This window comes from Ochlerotatus camptorhynchus, unplaced genomic scaffold (assembly GCF_037179485.1).
Source record: "Ochlerotatus camptorhynchus isolate MF236.1 unplaced genomic scaffold, CSIRO-AGI_Acam_v1.1 ptg000177l, whole genome shotgun sequence".
Classification (NCBI taxonomy): domain Eukaryota; kingdom Metazoa; phylum Arthropoda; class Insecta; order Diptera; family Culicidae; genus Ochlerotatus; species Ochlerotatus camptorhynchus.
In genome coordinates this window covers 1,461,111-1,482,500 of record NW_027040667.1, presented here as the reverse complement: position 1 = coordinate 1,482,500, position 21,390 = coordinate 1,461,111, and the positions used below count along the sequence as shown (strand labels likewise).

The window sequence follows — 21,390 nt, the reverse complement described above, 5'->3', positions numbered from 1 at the left end:
GAACAAACAGATATTCAACTGACTCTTACGGGAAATTTTTGGGAACTTTTTTTACTTCTTCAATGTTGCAGAGGATGCAAAATTAAGCAACTTTGTCCAAGACGTCAAATTTTTATCTCATCATCTACGCATTCTACGAACTGAAACAACTAGAAGGTTAGGGTGATTCATGAAAAAACAGTTTTTTGACCATAACCTTTTTTGCTTTGTATTTTGAGAAAACTATTGTTCACAACACTTTTAGAACTTTTAGTCATTTTAAGGTTAGAAACAAGTATTTTTCAAACTAATATAACTTTAAAACGCGCAAGCAAATTGAAAGTAATGGAAAGAAGAAATTTGGTTCTATATTTGCCGGAAAATGGCAGAGGTATCATTTTTTTAACTCGAGATATTTGAATTAGAAAATTGTCATATTTTAAGGAAAAAAGCCATAGAAAATGAATAAAAGTGGCAATAACCGGTCATTCCTCCTAAAAACTGCTAAAAGATATTGTAAAATAATAGTGACAACTTATCTAAGTTGCTTGCTCACAAAAAATGTTTTGACAACTCGTTCTGAGCTGAAATTTTGGATACAACAAATTAAAAAGAATAAGTTGCTGTGATTGAGCAATTGTTTAATGTTTAATTTTTTAATAACGTTCAAGGTTATCAATAAAATGAACTAAAACAAAATTGAACGTGGACCGATCGTACAAGCCTGCAGTTTTCCCAGCTTGTCGTGGAACGAGTGCTAGAGGCGAGCTCGAAGATCACCCGATTGTAACCATCATCGCCAGCAGCATCAATCCCTCAGAAGCTTGATCCCAACGTCGCCGGCCGGCCCCCTCACACTACACACTGCAGCATTATAGAAAGTTCTGTCCAAAATGAAGTATTACAAAAATTGCAAGACAACATTTTGTGCTGATGTGTCAAAAATAGAAATTACTTATAATAATTAGGCATCATCAGTGTTCACTCGGCTGTCGACAAAAGCAGGCCACTCTCGATGTGTGCCACGCGATCGTCTGTTTTCTCGGCAGCAACCACTGTGTGGTTCTCCTCATTGTTCTTCATCAGCAGTTCTTTCGGTCGATGCGTCGTCGACTTTGGAAAGCAACCGTTTCGTGATGAGTGTGTGAGTGCTGACCACGTTTTGCGTCCATTGCTGCAATGGACGCGCTCTCACCCTCGTTGGCGTAACTGTCAGTCAATGAAACTACTAGAAGCGGCTCCAGTTCTGATGGAGGAGGCTTTTTGAATAGTGGAAGATAAAGTATTTATTGTGTTGTACCTTTTGACTATAGTTTTAAGATCTATTGTATAGTGACCAAGAATCCTCGGCTCTGTAAAGTTAATTCGGTTGAGCCTTATCAAATAAATTAATAAACAAAAAAAAATTAGGCATCATTAAATAAGGATTTTGGAATTTCCCAATATTGTTTTCTACAATTCCTCCTTGCATTACTAATAATGAAATATTGAAACACCAATAAGAAAGAACATATAACTATTCCCTATAATTGGCCAAAACTAATTTTCTTGAAAACTCACACGGGGCAAGAGTGCAACCCCTATATTTATGAATAAAATTATACAAAAATGTAAAAGAAATTGCTTCATTGCCCATTAAAGTCTTCGGTAAGCTTGTTTTCACCAAATTTAACAAACCCATCTACATAAAATATCAACAACAATAGTTTTCATTTGATTTCATTGGTAAACATACACTCCAAAAAAATCTGAATTTTACTGGCGATGTAAACATCCATGCATGCAAACATTGATACATGTAAACTTCCTTTTCACGTAAACTAGCAGCTTGCAATAAATGTTGCAAACAAAAGTGGACCGTTGCATACAATATATGGAATATTGCGTGACATGTCTCATAAATTTACACGATCTATAATTTAAACTTGTATGATATATGACGCTCCATTTATGTGCATCATAGTAACGGAAATTTACACTACTTTTTTTTAGCTGTGTAGTTCATTTGTTATGCACACTAATCCAGGCCTCTACCGATCGGTAAATTTTGAAATACAGAACTGTTCGATAAAAGTTGGGAGAAGAGTTTCGAACCCCTTCGGATACGGTTGTGTCTAAAGTTTGCTCTCTGTTTTGTGCGTGCTTTCTCTTCCATAGCTTTTGGCTGCATTTGCCGGATTAGCGCTGGCACTCTGCCTCCCGGACGGTTATACGTGTGTGGTGGATTGGTGGTTTTCTCGCTTTCCTAAAAGTTTTAAGCGCCCATTACACATATCAATATATTGACAGTTATTGACAATAAATGGACATACTGACAATATTATTGAAAAGGTGATATTGAAGACGATGATTGATGATAAGTATTGACGAAAAGCTGATTTTAATTTCGCTTTGTCAATACTCGATACAATACACGAATATTGACAACATTAATGGCAATACGTTGAATGCCTTTTTACCTCAATGTATTAAAGTCAATATTACTTGACTCAATTTCCCCACACAAGAAACATGGCTCAGCTAAAGAAAGTGTGTTTAGAGTTCATGTTTGCATTCGGGTCCAAACAGAAACGATTGCTGGACCTGCATGTATTGAAAATACTAGCTACACACTGAATTCGGATCACCCAAGTCGGCAAATTTTGCCGGGTTTTTGATCAGCTGAAAAAATTGGAAAAATTTCAAATGACCGTTACTCGAAGGAAATCAATCAAATCGACATTTTTTTTTGTGTCATCAAATGAGTTAACTACGTCCGTACATTTTCATAATAAATTTACAAATTTTTCAATTTTTCACTGATTTGTAAACTTTTACCGAACAGTTCCGTAGTTCAAAAATTACCAAACAACGGAGTCCTGGTTTAGTGGATATATATAGAAATCAATTTTCACCCAACATTTACTTATACTTGCACATTTTAAATAAATTTTCAGGATTTTAAGAATATATAGTGTTAAATAATGATCTATTCCAAGCCTACTTTTAATATGAAAATCCTCTTATACTTTCTGGCAAATTACTATTGATCATTATGAAATTCAACTAATGACCAGAAGACGTGAAAGAAAGATAATGTTGGTAATATGTCATATAAACTGCATTACTGGACACACATATAGTTTATTAATCAACATAGGATGTACCGTGAACGTGGGTTATTATGCGTGAGCTGTTATTCCGCGTTCAAATACCAAATTGGTATACCAAATGTTGTAACTTTTTGACAAGACACAGATAATACACAGGACTACATGTACTTCCAAATAGATCGAATTCAATCAAATCGATTGTCGAGTGCGTGGAATTACTATACGTGTGGAATAACCCACGGTATTCGTACGCAGATTCCCAAAAATAAACTATCATGCTGATGTTTTGGTAAACATTCATTAATGAAAATCATGCATATAATAATTAATTTACGTTATGTGTGTGGTATGTGAAACGCTGATAGCATTTATTTTATTTTAAAGTGAAAAAAAAACATGATTATGCTTATGATTTTGTATAAAATGTACATCCATATAAACGAAGCCTGGGTTATTGGTGACTGTAAAAAAGTATTTTTTTATTTAATACGAAATTGTTTTTACATACCACACGAAGATTTAAACAAATGGCAACACTGCATGCCTCGTTGCATGCGCGAAGCTGCTTTGTGAGTCAGTCGATCTAAATGACGTACGTTCTCCCTTTTCTTGGGTAGGGGAAGAATATTTACAAAGTGAAATGAAAATTAGTTTTTCAACAATCCATCGTCTTTTCAATAATATTGTCAGTATGTCAATTTACTGTCAATATATTGACCCGTGTAACCAGTGCTTTAGCGTGTTGTCAATATTTATGTATTCCTTTGATTTGTTTTCCGTCGATCTTGTTTTCCGTGCTGAGCACCAATGCTACTGACGCCAGGGAGGCAGCTCCCACACCTGGACCCTACCTATCGACCCATCAACCCATGAACCGGGGACCAACGGTTTTACTTCCCATCCGAAGGAAGGCGTGATCAGAGATGTTATGCCTCAGAACATCCCGGCGGCGCCGACTGGGATTGAACCCAGGCCTGCTGGGGTGAGAGGTAATCACGCTTACCACTACACCACCGGCGCCGCTAATCTTTATGTATTGATAATATTGTAAGGAAAATTGACAACACGATGTTTAGAATCGAGAATGAAAACATGATTCATCATGTTTGCAAAATTGCAAGCATCAGAAGATTTGGCACTATCTGCACAGACAAACAGACATAACACTCGCAAGTTGTTCATCGATCAAGCATTTAACGGACAATTTAAAAGTATCGTAGTTGTTAGTACCGCCACCTGTGGCGCGCATAGTCAATTCCCTTGTGTTTGACGTTTACACACTACCGCCATCTGTTCAGTGTAGTGCCCACCACAGTGTACTCAACAGATGGCGGTAATGTTTTAGCGACGATGTTTTACAGTGAGAAATATCCAATGAGTTATGTCTGGTTGTCTGTGCTACCTGCGTGGTTTGATTTTTTCTCCCGGACCAAAAGTGTCTTGAAATAACTTTTAGATCTTAAGAAGGCGCAAATTTTTGCTGCAAAAAGCTTCTCAATGTCTTTTGCCGATCAAGAGTTATTGACGTTTTTATACTAAAAATATGCACTTTTCAAATGTTAATATCTCTGGTTGGGGCAAACAAAAAAAAATGTTTTTTTACGGCATTTGGAAGGGCGTATGCTATTCTCAATAAAATGACAACATTGGATGTATGTTATTTTTAAAACTCGTAAAACTCAATTTGAATTTATTCATATATTTTACTATATTTGGGTACATCTTTTTTATTAGAAGAGATACAGACAATAAATTTCGCTAAAAAACATTCGTCTTAAATAGTTTTAAAATTCTCTAGAAGATGACTTTCATGGGTTGGATCAAAAAGTGCCATTCCTTCTTTAGAGTGAATCTTCCCGAATTCCCCGGTATATAGGTTGTCGCTTGTCAGGCTACCATTAAAGGTAAGAGCCTTTGTATTGCTTCTGTATATATTGCTCCTAGAGTCTCTGTTAATCGCAAACAACTTTTCGACATATGTGCGGTACTTCCCGCTCCATGGTTGATCATGGGAGATTTTAACTCCCACGGTACAGGCTGGGGGGAGCTGTACGATGATAACCGTTCTACTTTGATTAATGATCTCTGCGACAACTTCAACATGACAATACTTAACAATGGAGAAGTAACACGTTTGGCTGGTCCATCCTCGAATGGTAGCAGATTAGACCTCACCTTTTGCTCCAATTCACTATCGTTGGATTGCACTTGGCATGTAATCCAGGATCCGCACGGTAGTGATCAAGCCGGATAATATTGTGGTCAGGAAACCAGAAGCTGTCGCCGGACTTTAGGTGGGACTCGGTAAGAAGACCCACGTCAATGCTGTGCTTGCGGAGGAAGTCGGCAAGCTCAATAATTATTGCACTTATAGAGCAAGCATTCCAGGTGACGATAGTTAGCGGTTTAGACGCCATACTGGATGATGAACTTACCGAGCACTTGGATCTGCTCGGGCTTATTTCGGCACTTACGTAGAGCACCGGTCATGTTGACGAAAATTTTCATCAGTTCATCCGCTGAGAACAGATTGGGGTTGTTGTTTTGCGCTGTTGGTTGTCTCTATAATTCATGAGGGGAAGGGAGATCTTTGTCCAGCAGCATCACCGGAAGCTTCTTGAGGGTAGGGTGGATTGCACCCGCGAATTTGCTTGCCTTTGCTGAGGAGCACGAAGAAGCGGGAAATCTTCCGTCCTGAATGCCGGGGTTTTGTCCTTCTTGCGTCCTGGTTGATTGTTGGTTGCCGCCTGCTTTTGGATGCGTGTGAAGTCCTCGCGTTTGGAGCACTATCGGTCGGAACCTTGATGAGTACCACCACAGTTGGGGCATTTTAACACCACGGCTTCATCACAGGACAGTCAGAAGTGACGTGTTCATGAGCGCAGTTGCTGCAGCGTGGCTTGATGTTGCAGTTGCGGATACCGTGTCCAAAATTGAGGCACCGCTGGCACTGCATTATGTCACTAGAGATGAACTAACCAAAGGCTAAATATCTCTTAAATAAAGTCTAAAAAAAAAAACGTAACGTCACGACGGCTACCACGGTATGGCCAACAATAAATAAGAAACTATCGATTTTAAATTGGCTCACTACTTGACTAGCCTATTGGTTCCAAGCAAATCGATTAACGTACCCCATTCTAGTCGAAATTCTAGTACTACACTATGTTTGTTTTGATTTGCCATGAAAGTTTGACAGATAAAATGAGGGGTTCGTGGATTTTCCTATGTTTCGAGGGGTACATCGATTAGCTTGGGACCGAAGATAGTACCAGAGCTGAGCCAAAAAGTTGAGCACTTTTCTTCGGGACCTACTAGTCTTAGTCTTAGAGTTACCTCTATGGGATGGCTCCCACCGTACAATGATGGAGTAGATCGACCGGATGGCTTTCAGCGCATTGAGTGTCACCATCCCTTTCTGTAAGTGCACCAGGAAAAGACAATCCGGGTACGTCTTCACGTTTTCGCCTCTCCTCGTCATCCGGAATACATACAGCGATTGGGGCCAGCTTGTACCGGTCTTTAATTTGGGCTTCGATCATCTTGGGGTTGAAGTTTGATAGGCTCCTGATGACTACCTTGAATGCTACCGGGGATATCACGCGTGAAATATTTCGCTTCGCAATCCTTCAGGTATTTAACGGCCACTTCATACTCCGCTTTTATACGGAGTATCACCTAGGTGCCGATCATGCTGAGTGTTGAAATTCAGTTTCAACGGGAAGTTTCCGATACTATGATTCTCGACCGGAAGCGAATAAAAGACGTATAATCCGGTGATAGCGAGAATATAATTTCTTGTGTTAGATAACGACAATTTCAATTGGAATTAGTTAGTCTATACTATATAGATTTATGTGGCCTTGATATTGCTTAAGGTTGGAATGTAGGTAGAGTGTACATGACATTGTTTACCATAATGTTCTCAACCTAATTTTAGTCCTAGTTGTAAGTGTAGATTATAATTTTGTGACTTACGTTTAGTTTCCTTTTAGTATAATTTCGGGTGTTGTCTAGCGTGATGCCGTCGAAGTGTTCAGTTGTAAGCCCTAGTTTAGGTAATTGTAAGTAAGATCATCGATATACATTTTATACATACTTTTGCTTTAACTTCTTACCGATACCAGTGGCTACGGGTTTCACGGAGTAGAGTGTATGGTGTTCAATGATAGGTTTAGGTTACCTAGTGCGTAAGCATAGTTTTTAGTTACATTTAAGCTAAGTTTAATTGTATTAAACTTACCTAATTTAGTGTGTAGATATAAGATAAACCTAGTAGTGACTAATCACATTAGCTTTAAGTTCAACTATAATTAAGTTCACTAGATTACTAGATAATTTTAAGAATAACGAGAGCGATGAATTTACTTTTACACTTGTTTGCTTTGTTCTCGGTTGTTTTTTTCTCCTCTACTCACCCGTTGTGACAGATCGATATCTGTCACTCCGCTGTCACTTCGCTGCCGAACCCACTGCAGGAGTGTTCCGACACAAGTAGGTTCCAACGGTAGGTGTGCTCAGGCCAGTGTGGCCAACACTGAGTTTAAACTCGGCTGCTACGCCCAGCTCTGCGAAATCGCCAATCAGCGTGGCACTTTCTTCACCACCAGTTGCGGCAGCTTCACTTTTGCCACACTCGGGCCGGCAGAATTTCCATTTTCGACTGCGGCGCCGGAATCACCGCCGTCTGTCATTCGGGGATATCTGGGATCTCAGCAACAGCTATAATCATCGAGAACGGATGCTCAATTAGGAACTGATGAAATCCTCTTAAGGAGTGGCCAGAATCTCAGTCGGGATCGTCTTCAGGTAATCTTCCTGAAATTCCTGGATCTCCTTTGAAAACTTGAGACTAGATGAGACTCACCCTAGTGGCTCAACCAAGACTCCCGAATATCTAGCTCAGTAGCATGAGACCCCTGAACTGTGTCACAGGGCCGGCATGCTACTGGGTAATTCGGAGGGGTACGCGAAACAAACTGTGCAGAAGCTGTGGGATTTCTTAAGTGATGGTGAAATTAATTGGAAGCTAAAGTGGGGGAAAAAAGGTCTAGAAGTTTTTATGATGCGGATGGTTTTATTGGGCTATTATGGGGTGTGTTCCATGGGTTTCTGCTTCCTTGGTACGTACCGGTGGTGTTTGCTGGACGATGGCGAGCGCTCGCTGGTGGTGATTATATTGGGCAGCTGTTGTTTGACCGCGATGGCGATCCGTGGCTTAATCACTCCGTCGAAAAAGGCGGATCGGTGTCTTAAACTGGCCTGGAAGATGGCGCCTGGTGACTGGAACTGTGGTCACTACAATGACGGATTTGAGGCTTGAGTTTGCGCGTTGCGATGGCGGTTCGCAACCAGGGAATATAGCAACCCCTGTGCAGCTACCAAAGTAGTCTTTTCGGTGTCAACGGCGTCTCCCTTCGTTGGCGAACATCAGCTGACCGTGACAAGGCCACCTTGATCGAGCCGATAAGGGACTTCCTCCTTAACAATTAGGACTACCGAGGCCGAGGATGCTCTTCTTTCTGGAAATTATTAAGCCGGAGAGTGGAAGGTCCTTGACATTTAGACCAAGACAGTCAAGACTGACTTGGTCGAAAAGTGCCGATCGTGAGGATATCCGTAACCAAAAATCCTAAAAGGTCCTGAATGAACACCAGGGACATAAAAAGGTCGTTCACTGCACTTTGGTTCACTTTTGTACACTTACGTCTTCTAGGCACAAACGCCGGTTTACTTCAGGGCAATGGTTGACCATCCCAGCTATCAAAAGCCCTCCTTTTCCCATCCAGTTTTCAATTCGTTCCTTATTTCCTCAATTTTCCTTCCTTGTAGCTTATCACCTCCCATCCATATCATCTCTTTCGCCTATTGAGTTTTTCTACCACAGTTGATCATAACACCTTTTCGATCCTGTCACATCCAATTTAGTTTATAAACAAATATCAATTTCTAACTACCTACTAACACAAATTTATACATTTTTCAATAACAGTAATTTTACCTACATTCCTACTATTTCTATTAGCCCAACACTGACACTAAACAAACACTACAGTTTCCTAAAACAACATGCACAAATTAAAACCTAGGACATTGTAACTAAGGGGCTGTTCATAAACAACGTAGTTTGGGGGCGACTCCGGCGTAGTGGTTAACATCCATACCTCTCACGCCGAAGTCACGAGTTCAAATCTCACCCCGGACAAGTCACGAATGACCCAAGAGTGTTAAAGTGACTATAATAATAATAAAAAAAAACTACGTACACGCTATTTCAAAACTACCCAAATTTGGGTAGAATCCACCCAGATCTGTCAAAACTGAATCTACCCAAAAATGGGTAAACTATGTTGGGAGTGACAAGTTGACAAATTAACAACGTCGATCGGATTCATGTCGATGTTGTTCATTTGTCATCTTGTAACTCCCAACACAGTTTACCCATTTTTGGGTATGTTCAGTTTTGACCGATCTGGTGAAATAGCGTGTAGACAGTTTTTTTTTTGGGATTCTTGACGGGGGTCCATACGTTTTCACCGGAGATCCCACTCCCCCTGCGTAGACAATTGTCCATACAAAAATTTTAAAATGTGTATGGGTCGTGGATAATTGTCAATCCCCCCCCCCCTAAACTGTCTACGTAGTTTATGAACAGCCCCTAAACGGTTACAAAGTGCTACTACCGTAAACGTCTGAAATCTGAGAGTGGGATCTCCGGTGGAAACGTATGGAATCCTCACCCGAATCATCCTATATAAATTCGAGTAGATCTAAAGTAATCGACGGGAATCTCTGAAATCCAAGTCTGGAACGACCACGAGGTCAGGAATGAAGGAAACAACCACTGAGTTAAAAAGTCAGTCGCACGCCAACTGACGGATCGGAAAAAGACGACCTTCTCCGATTTGCATAACACTTTGCATAATTGTGTGTTACGAGCAATCATACACAGTTTTGCAAAAATTTGGCCATTTTGGATCATGTAATTTTTTTTTCTAAATGACGCCTCTGTCATTTTTCAATAAATTGAGACAAAGTTGTAGAGAAAAATAAATTCTTTCTGTGAAAATTATTCACGGTATTTTGTTAATAGTAGTTTTGAGTAAAAATTCCAAAAAGTGATAAAACTCAAATATCTCTAAAATTATATGTTCAATTTTTATAGTTTTTGGTATTTGACGTGGAACCGGTCTTATTTATTTCAAATCCAACCAAATCTTTCCAAATCGAATCTTCTTTTCTGAAATCTTTAAAAAAAATTATCTAGAGATTGTAGTGACTTCCCACTTCGGCTGTTACAATACATTCTATCTTGAAAACGTATATATTTATCAAAATAGCGGCTTTTGTCCCAGCGCAGTTTTTGACGTAGGACTACGTCTTTGATTTCTATATGGGGGTACACTTTGTGAAAACCGAAAATGGAACATGTAACAAATTAGGAAAGATTTTGAACGTTAATAACTCAGCTGCCCCTGGTCCAATTTCAATAATTTTATCACCAATCGATCAGAAAAATGGCTATGCATCGATAACGATACCGAATGTTGATTTTCAACAGGAAACTATTAAAAAACTAATTAATAATAAACGAATTAACTAACAAATCCACCAACTACCTACATGCATATGCTGCTTCCCAGCACAGTCGTCAGAGAGTAGTAAGTAGACGAAACAAGTCGAAGTGGCATTCGCATCCGATCCTCGGGCGCGTGCGAATAGGTAGGATGGAATTGCGTAATATTTTGCACACTCATCGCCATACTCAGAACCACACGCTCCCAACGACCACACCACTGTGTGGTGGAGTTCGGTCGTCGAAATTAGTAGTAGCAGTAGCAGTGCTTTCGGCGTGTGGCGTTGAAAATTGTTCTCCAGTAACAATGAAAGACTGCCTGCAAGCAGCGAGCTGCAGAGCCCACATAAGCAACCATCAAAGGAGGAAGAAGCTGCACCGCTATGCTATGGATCGGAATCAGTAGCTCTTCGTGAGTCGCTGCGGGTCGGTCATCTATGCCAAGCGTGTCACCCTCTCTCCAAACGGCATACAGCTCGACAGCCTCATCCGTGTTGAACACCCAGCTCAGAATTACTCAACCATCACTACAAAACGGTCCTTTTCAGGGCCACCAAAAATTTGTTAAAGAGTATTATTTGGACATTGGTCAAGGTCATCAGTTCCCGCAAGCAGCTAGCTATCAAGGCTCAACCTGTATATAGAAGGTGTGGAATTGTAGGCCTTTTTCCTCAGCTTTCATTCCGCACGATTCGTTTCTTTCGTTTAATCAATCACCCTTGTAGTGACGTCAAAAAGATTGTTTCAATCGGCGCTTACATATGAAATTTAATGTGGATTATAGAATTTTTTGTATGTTACCAAAATTTATGAATGGTTTGCCACTAAATGTTGAGATAATTTATTTATTATTGAATTATCACACTGTATACCATGAAAAAGCAACCTGTTTGTGAGTTTTTGCCTGTTTTCATGTAAGGAGTTATCATAAAAAAACAAATCGCCAGCTGGTATTTCCCGGCAACTTTACAAATAAATAAAATCAAATAAAATCATCATGCAGAACTAGCTAGGATTTGTTTTGATACATATTTCACAAAATTGCCTTCGAGTGTTAAGACATCGTCTCGCGCAAAGTTTACATTTTTCCCTCTACCAACACATACATCGGGGCTAGATAGATCTCCACAGGATCTATAGAATCCACGCAATTTCAAAAAACCAAAATGCACAGCATTACGAAAAGAGGTCAGGTTTCGACCAATAGCACATAGATTTTAATTCTAAACAAGCCAAACGATTGGAAATTTATCTACCAATCTGCTAAAATGAACACTTAGTCACTATTTTTTTTTTATTAATTACTTTATTTGTACAGGCTCAATCGAATAAACTTTACAGAGCCGAGTTATCATTTTTGTTATACATTATTGATTTCTTATATTTAAAGTTAAAGGAGCTGGACCGGATACTCGCGGTTGTCTCGAGGTTAGTGGGGATTTACAATTTTTTTTTGGATGAGAAAAGGGAGAGGGAGGTTTGAAATGTGGTTTACGATACAAATATTTAATTAATCCTAAAACATGAACTAATTTCTATTCATCTTGAAGACAAACATAAAAAAACCCACACGTAAAAAATACAAACTAAACACAAGGTTAATAAAACTTACAATCTAATGTTAATATTCTTAAAGTAAACATATATGAGTTTCATAAACTCCAGATCGCGTCTAGCCAAAATATCCCGAACTGGAACATTAGGTTGTCTACCTCGAGCCCGAAGGGAATCGTACAGTTCAGATCTGACTCCGCGATGCTCAGCACAAGACCAAATAATGTGATCTGCGTCCTGGTAACCTTGTCCACATTCACAGAGATTGCTGTCCTTCAGCCCAACACGGAACAAGTGAGCGTTTAACGAATAGTGATTGGACATGAGGCGAGACATCATACGAATGAAGTCTCGACCCACATCCAACCCCTTGAACCAAGAACTCTTCGACACCTTAGGGATGATCGAATATAGCCATCGTCCCAAACTCCCTTCACTCCACTTATTCTGCCAGCTGACGAGTGACTGTTGACGATAAATGAAGAAAAATTCATCGTAGGCGATTTGTCGATCGTAAATATCGCCTTCCATAGCGCCCACCTTAGCAAGTGAGTCAGCCATCTCGTTGCCCGGAATCGAGCAATGAGATGGGACCCATGCAAAGGTGATGACAAAAGATCTTAAAGATAAAGCACTTAAAAGCTCTCGTATTTTCATGAGAAAATACGAGGAGTGCTTTACCGGCCTCATGGAGCGAATAGCCTCGACAGAACTGAGACTATCCGTAAAAATAAAATAATGATCTGGTGCAAGTGAGGCGATCGTTTCTAGCGTACAATGTATTGCCGCCAGCTCAGCAACATATACGGAACAAGGAGCTTGAAGCATTCGAGAGGCGCTATGAAATTCGTTAAAAATACCAAAACCAGCGGACGACTCTATTAGTGATCCATCTGTGAAGAACGATCTTGCGGAATCAACTTGGCCAAACTTTGCAGCGTAAATTGACGGAACAATCATGGAACGATGATGTTCTGGGATCCCACGAATCTCCCGTGTCAATGATAAATCAAAACTAACTGAATTGCCGAAGTCGGAGAAGCATACACGATGAGGATTATGCTGTGAAGGGCTGACATCCTGTGTTATGTACACGTAGTACAATGACATAAAACGAGTTTGAGGGTTCAGCTCAAGAAGCTTTTCAAAGTTTTCGATTACCAGTGGGTTCATAACTTCGCAACGGGTGAGGAGCCTGAGGGACAATTCCGAGAACCGATCCGATAGTGGCAACATGCCCGCCAACACTTCTAGACTCATCGTATGAGTCGAGTGCATGCATCCTAACGCGATACGAAGACAACGATACTGGATACGTTCCAGTTTGATGATGTGAGTTTTGGCCGCCGACTGGAAACAAAAACTACCGTATTCTAAAACCGATAAAATCGTTGTCCGGTACAACGTTAGAAGATCTTGTGGATGGGCTCCCCACCACGTTCCGGTAATTGTTCGGAGAAAATTGATCCTTTGTTGGCATTTTCGTCTCAGATACTCAATGTGGGATCTCCAGGTGCATTTTGAATCGAACCAGACCCCAAGATATTTGAAGGACATAGAATGAGTGATCGGTTTACCCAAAAGTTGAAGCTTTGGTTGTGCTGGGCTATGCTTCCTAGAAAAAACGACCAACTCAGTTTTCTCCGTGGAGAATTCGATACCTAGCTGAATAGCCCAAGTAGACAAATTGTCTAAGGTATCCTGTAAGGGTCTTTGCAGGTCGACCCCTTTGGGCCCTGTCATAGACACTACGCCGTCATCTGCAAGTTGTCTCAACGTGCAGTTGTCACTTAGACAATTGTCAATTTCTCTGACGTAGAAATTATACAAAAGGGGGCTTAAACATTAGCCCTGGGGGAGACCCATGTAACTAAATCGAGAAGCTGTAGAGTTTCCATGAGAAAAGCTCATATGTTTCTCTGACAGCAAATTGTACAAAAAGTTATTAATTAATGGAGAAAGGCCACAAGCGTGGAGTTTGTCTGAAAGGACTTCAACGGATACTGAATCAAAAGCCCCCTTGATATCCAAGAATACAGAAGCCATTTGCTCTTTTTTAGCAAAAGCCAACTGAATTTCTGTGGAAAGCAACGCGAGACAGTCGTTCGTTCCCTTGCCCCTACGGAATCCAAATTGAGTATCTGAGAGTAGGTGGTTCGTCTCAACCCATTTGTCCAAGCGAAAAAGGATCATTTTCTCCAACAATTTTCGAATGCACGATAACATCGCGATGGGACGATACGAGTTATGATCTGAAGCGGGTTTTCCAGGCTTTTTAATGGCTATAACTCTCACTTGCCTCCAATCATCCGGAACAATATTGAGCTCCAGGAACTGACAAAACAAGTTCAACATGCGCCTCTTAGCGACGTCTGGGAGGTTCTTCAACAAGTTGAACTTGATTCTATCAGCCCCCGGAGCCGAATTGCCACACGAAAGGAGCGCGAGTGAGAGTTCCAGCATTGAAAAAGGCTGGCTGATCTCGTCTACATAATTCGTCGTTTCGCGAGGAATCATCTGTGCCGGCACGGAATCAGGACATACTTTTCGCGCGAACTTGAGAATCCAACGATCTGAGTACTCCTCGCTCTCGTTGTTCGAAGACCGGTTACGCATCCTTCGCGCCGCGTTCCAAAGCGTATTCATCGACGTTTCGCACGATAATCCGTCCACGAATTGCCGCCAGTATCCGCGTTTCTTGGCTTTGATGAGGCTCTTGAGTTCGCGTTCAAGAGCCGAGTACGCTTCGAAATACACGGGTGTTCCACGTTTCCGGAAAAGCTTAAACGCGTCGGACTTTTTACGATAAACCTCAGTGCATTGGTGGTCCCACCAAGGGGAAGGAGGTTTCCTACGCAAAGACGTTCCAGGAACCGGCCGAGTTTGAGCTCGAAGCGCGCTGTCCAAGATCAGATTGGAGAGGAAGTTATATTCCTCCAACGGTGGAAGCCCTTCTACCGACGACACGGCTTCCTCTATCGCGGTCTTGAACGTTGTCCAATCGATATTACGGGTGAGGTCGTACGCGACGTTAACGGATTCCGACGGATTGAACCCACTGGCAATCGAAATTTTGATCGGCAAGTGATCACTACCGTGGGGATCCTGGATCACATTCCACGTGCAATCCAACGATAATGAGTTAGAGCAAAGTGTGAGGTCTAATTTACTTCCATTCGAAGATGGTCCAGCCAAACGTGTTACTTCTCCATTGTTAAGAATTGTCATATTGAAGTTATCACAGAGGTCATATATAAAAGTAGAACGGTTGTCATCATACAGTTCCCCCCAGCCTGTACCGTGGGAATTAAAATCTCCCATAATCAACCGTGGAGCAGGAAGTACTGAACATATATCTGAAAGTTGTTTTCGATTAACAACGGCTCTAGGAGGAATATAAACAGAAGCTATACAAAGGCTCTTACCTTTAATAATAGCCTGACATGCAACAACTTCAATACCTGGAAATTGTGGAAGATTCACTCTATAGAAAGAATGGCACTTTTTGATCCCCAAAAGTACCCCTCCTCCACGCGAATCCTCACGATCCAGTCGAATAATGTTAAAATCATAAAAAGGAAGATCTATATCTGAAGAGAGCCAAGTTTCACAAAGAGCAAATGCATCACAATCATTATTGTGAACTTAAAACTTAAAAGAGTCTAATTTAGGAATAAGACTTCGACAATTCCACTGTAGAATAGTGATCAAATCCCCGACCTCGTTTGGAAAATTATCCATCGAAGGAAATGATTGCTGCAATGAGGGGCCACTTCAATGTCAATTGCTTCAAGAGGGTTTTCACAGTAGGAAGCATTGCCAGAACAGTGCTTTTGAGAGGATCAGAAATATTCAGGTACTTGAGAATATCGTCGACAATTTTATCAAATGAGAACAACCCAGATGAAGAAGGGGCTTCTGTTCTTAAAAATGGGACATCAGGGGTTTTGGATGTCCCCGGGAGAGGTGGAAAATCCTGGGTATAGTCAGTTCTTCTGAATCCAGGAGGAGTAGAAACTTCCTTTTTTCCACCACTCCTTGATTTGGGCAAGCTGATTTGGGGTTCTTCATTCTCAACTTTCCGCGAACGGATGCGTTTTCGTTTCCGTGCTGAAAAACAGAAAGAAGTTCCCTCCTCAGCCAAGTCAGAGTCAGTCTCGTCATCTGACAAAAGAGAAAAGGGATTTTTGTCGTTGGTCGATGGCGTGGCCGTCTTAAGCATTTCTGCAAAAGACTGCCGGGAACGTTCCTTAAGTGAGCGTTGTAATTTCTCCCCGCGTTGTTTGTACACCGGGCATGACGAGATACCATGAGGAGTTCCCTTACAGTACACGCATTTTGGTGCGGTAGCTGCACAGGTGTCATCCTCATGCTTCTCTCCGCATTTGGAACAGCGTGCCTTGCTGCCACAGTGGGAGGCCGTATGTCCCAACTGCTTACAGTTTTGGCAGTTCATGACCCGGGGAACGAACAAACGCACAGGTAGTCGAAGTTTTCCCAGCTCGATGTAGTGAGGAAGGGCTGAACCAGAAAAGGTCACACGGAACGAGTCTGTGGGGGTAAAGCTCTTTTTACCCTCGCTGACAGATACTGAGCCCAGTTTTTGGACATCCAGTATCTTCACCGGAGGAAGCAAACGGTTCTTGAAACGGCCAACCGCCTGCTTCTCCAAGATCTCGGGAGTCAGACTCGCTTCGGTGACCACACCTTCGATCTCCACATCACGAGCTGGGATGTAAACTCTGTACTCGAGCGTGAAGAGCTGGGAGGCAGCAATCTCGTTAGCCTGCTTCAGGTTAGAGACGGAGACACGAAGTTTATTGTGCCTAACCTTCGTGATTTCAGTCACGGCCGAGTATCGCTTCGTCAGATCATTAGTAATTTGCATTACATTCAAAGGTTTGTTTCTGGGCTGAAAGTAGACAACCCATGGGCCAGTCGAGTCATCTGGATAGGCTCGCGATCGGGGGTTTATCTGAGCCTGTCCTTTGCCAGACTGAGACGATGAACCAGGAAGAGATGACGTACGTTTTCGACCCTTCTTGCCATCGCGTGGCAAAGTGGTGTCATCTTCCGACAAAACGTCCATTTCGTCTTGCGACAAAATGTCCATTTTGCCGTACTAGTGGGAGCGAAAAACGCTCTACCACTGAAACGATAATCACTCGGACACAATACACACAAAAAAACTACAAACACAGAACACAAACTTAAAATTTAACTGTGGGCGAAAGAGAGAAACAAGAACAAAAACTTATCTGATAATCCTATACTACTACCACCGAGCGTTTAAACGGCAGCAGCGGAGCAACGCGCAACGTGGATGATCTTCGATCAGCGTGTGCGGGCGGTCTTCGTTGGTGTGTGCTTATGTGAGGGTCGGCACTCAGCTGAACACACGATGATAGATGAGCGGTGTAAATGCGGAGGCAGATGCTGACACTCGATGACGATGATCCGTGTGCAGGTATGCGTTACCACGCACCGATGGTGCGCAAAATCGTTGGCGAATTGGCAATCGTAAAAACAATTTTCCTTCGGATGATGCCGAAAACAAACTTTCTTCTCAGAAAAAAACTCACTTTTAGTTAATTATTTAGCTGGGAACTCTAAGCGAGAAAAAACTGGCAATTTAAATCAAGCGAATAGCGAGAAAACTTCAAAAATAGCGGAGCGCGAACTAAGTCGACCGTACTTCTTGCTAGGACGCAGTGGAATGATGACTTAGTCACTATTGAAAAATATCAAATGTCCAACTGTTGCAATGGTGATCAAAATTATCACCGAATGTCTGAAAACAGCGCATTCCCTAACACAGACTTAAAAATCGAATTCGATGCGGTCCCACATTCAATCACCGTAAGTGGTGGTGTCCAGTCCAGCAGCAGCAGTAGTAGCAGCAGCAGCAGTAGCAGCAGCAGCAGTAGCAGCAGCAGCAGTAGCAGCAGCAGCAGTAGCAGCAGCAGCAGTAGCAGCAGCAGCAGTAGCAGCAGCAGCAGTAGCAGCAGCAGCAGGAGTGCTTTCAACAACAACAACGAAAGGCTGCCTGCAAGCAACGAGCTGCAGAGCTCATATGAGCAAGCATAGAGAAGGGTGAAGAAGTTCCACCGCTAGGCTAGGATCGGAATCAGTAGCTCGTCGTGCTCAGCTCAGCATTACTCAATCATCACTACAAAATGGTCGTTTTCAGAACCACCATAAATTTGTTAAGAGTATTATTTGGACATTTGTCAAGGTCATCAGTTCTCGCAAGCAGCTAGCTATCAAGGCTCAACCTGGTCTCTATATAAGGTGTGGAATGGAAGGCCCGAATGTATTGGTGAGATTAATCATCGTCCGAACATTTTCCAGAACACGCTGGTAGGAAGTGTTAAAAATCCATATAGAATTTGAAAGAAGTGGGAATAATTCGCTTTGGGTGTAAATTCAGTCCCCAGAAAGCCAATAAAATCAAATTTGTGAGAAAATAAGCTCTCACGAGTTCAATCTCTCGAAGTCCCTCCTTTTTTACACATTCTGCACAAACGATACTTTCATATAATTCGAAAGGAAATCCTGTGAGGGGTGAAAAACACAAAACACAAAAAATTCAAAATACACCTTTTAAAGTCGTAGATGAATCGCAAATACTCAAGTTGATAGTCCCTTGGATTCTCTTCATCAACTTTCTCTTTGAAATAAATACTACAAATTTGATACGTTTACAAATAAAAAACGGAAAGAGTTAAGATAATTGATGATTGATCAATTAAAAGAACTAAATGTTCACATTTGTTCCGTCCACTAGCGGTCCTACGTCAAGCTTTCGTTCGTGCCCCTAGGCACAGACCCTTCTACTTTTTAGGATAATTTACCTTTTCAGAAATAAATAAAACCATGTTTATGGAAAAATAGAACAGTAAAATTCCAACATCACACAGTTTTCCAAAAAAAGCGCTCTTCTTCGCTTTGCTTCGACTTCTCTCTTTAAAACTGAGAATGGCTGTTCGGATGGCTTCTTCAATGTGGAAAAAACTGAGGAGACCACATTTCATTCTTTTTGTTTGTTTGAGTGATTATTGTTCATTGCGAATAATAATGATAAGGTCGAGTTTGATCGATTCGACAGTTGGCCTAACAATGATTGCATGCAGTCTGTTCAAGGCAGAAAATACTGAATATTAGCTTCTTAACCGTACATTTGTCAATTGACAAACTAATTCTGCTAGGGGATCTATCATATACAGTATTCCATAGCAAGCGCCAGCTGTCAACCCATTTCTTGTTCGTCAGCATCGCAAATCAAATTCAGCAAACATTGAGCAAATTAACACTGCTGCAACCCGCAAGATGAATACTAATTAAGACATCCGGAAAGATGCATCTGCACCGAGCAAGCATGCATGGTATGACTTATCGAGGTTTGAGTGCTGCTTCCAACAGTCTCGTCTCGTGGGTTAGGTTCATGGTGTCTGTGTGTGGGCTCGATTATCCGAGGGAAAAGGAGCACGGAAATTTTTCCTATACATTTGACGTGGCGGCTATCTTCACCTGCGCGTTATTACCACCACCAGATTTTAAATTATTTGAAGCGGCGCAATATTTGTCGAGAAGCATCCAGAAGCACTTCGTTCTTCACCGTTGCCATTTCGCGCCACATGCCCATAGACATTTTTTAGAAATGTTTATTCCACGAAACCAGCTATCGAACGATGTATCCGGAAAACTTTCCACAGAATGGTGTTGTTTCCGCCGAATTATCCTGGGCACTTTATTTTGCCACTCCAAATCTTCACATTGCAATTGCCAATTTCCACTTTCCTGTTCATCATTGCGAATAGAATTTGAAGGACGCTGATGTTGTCGGTATGAATACCTTGCAGGAAACTGATATGGAACTTTGGACTATGTTGGTAGCGAATCGAAATAAAATAGGGTAGTAGAGATTGGCTTTCTTTTTCTTCTGGGATTCTACGTAACAACAGAAACATTAAGCCTATCTTCAAAAGTTGTTGAATGGCATTTAATGTAAACTACTCTGAACATGATAGTGCTTTGTCATGGGTCATGACGCAAGAATTAATTTCAAACGATTATTTAGTTATATGGCTGTTAACATTAATTACAATTTATTTTTGGATTCAAATTTATTGAAAATCTGGCTTGAATTGATACGGGATTCCACGTATTCTCGTCAGTCTAAGCAGCGTCCGTGCTTACATATATTAGCTTTCTCTCATCGTCATCGTCGTCTTGAACTCCGTTTTAGCTTGCTATTACATTATTGGCAACTCAAAATCAGCCGCTTTTTGTAGTGCGTATGTTGGAAAAATATCAAAAAAACAAATCTCACCAATGCCCAAGATCACGCTTGATTTTCGTCGACAAAATACAACAAGCAAACAACTGCGGTTAATTTTGCAAGCTGTGATATCGCAGCTCGAAATCTCAAACTAACAAAACTCACCAGCTGCAAATCTCTGAAGCTTCCATAACGGCTGGCAGCGAAGGGACGTGTCTGCCATCGGTGAAGAGTAAAAAGAGATAGCAAACTATACTTTCTCTTTCTAACAAAACGATGAGCAACGGAATCATTTTTGTGTCGAGTCAGCTCTCATCTTGATTTTTGCACGTTGTGAATAGTCTCGCAATATCAAAGGAGCTTGTAAAATCAATATCCAGCATGATATGTTGTTCCAATCACGTGTGATATTGAGAGCGTATGAGAGCGGGCAAATATTATTTGATTGATGATTTTGCCAACACTGGTTTCATTTAAAGAAAAACCCGACAAAATGCGTTTGTTCAGTCGTAAAAATCTAATCAAATTGAAGCTGATAGACTATGGAATCGTTTAAATACATTCATCGAAGTATTTTTGTGAGGAATAATCAAAAATATGTTTGCTTTTCAAAACCATTACTCTTCCTTCCTTCCTTCTTTCTGGGCTTTTTACGCTTCTGTAGCGAGCTTGTTGCTGGCTCTCTATGCCTCAATTTGTATATTGTTTAGTTAGCACAATGATATTCCATGGCCAGGGAAGTCGCGATAATTTCCTACCCGAATGATTTCCTCGACCGGATCGGGAATCCATGTCTTTGCTGACAAGGCTATTTGAGGCCCCTACGGCTCTGAACCATTTAGCGGATTTTTTTTTTAACTTTTGTTTAAAATTTGACAGGTTGAAAGTTACCGATTAACCCTGCTATC

At 41.2% G+C, this 21,390-nt stretch overlaps 1 protein-coding gene across 1 annotated transcript in view; it reads left to right on the top strand.

The window, feature by feature from the left end:
* Nucleotides 1-21,390, top strand: part of LOC135701821 (neuropeptide SIFamide receptor-like) — a 614,024-nt gene that overhangs the window by 234,550 nt on the left and 358,084 nt on the right. The window lies entirely within an intron of this gene.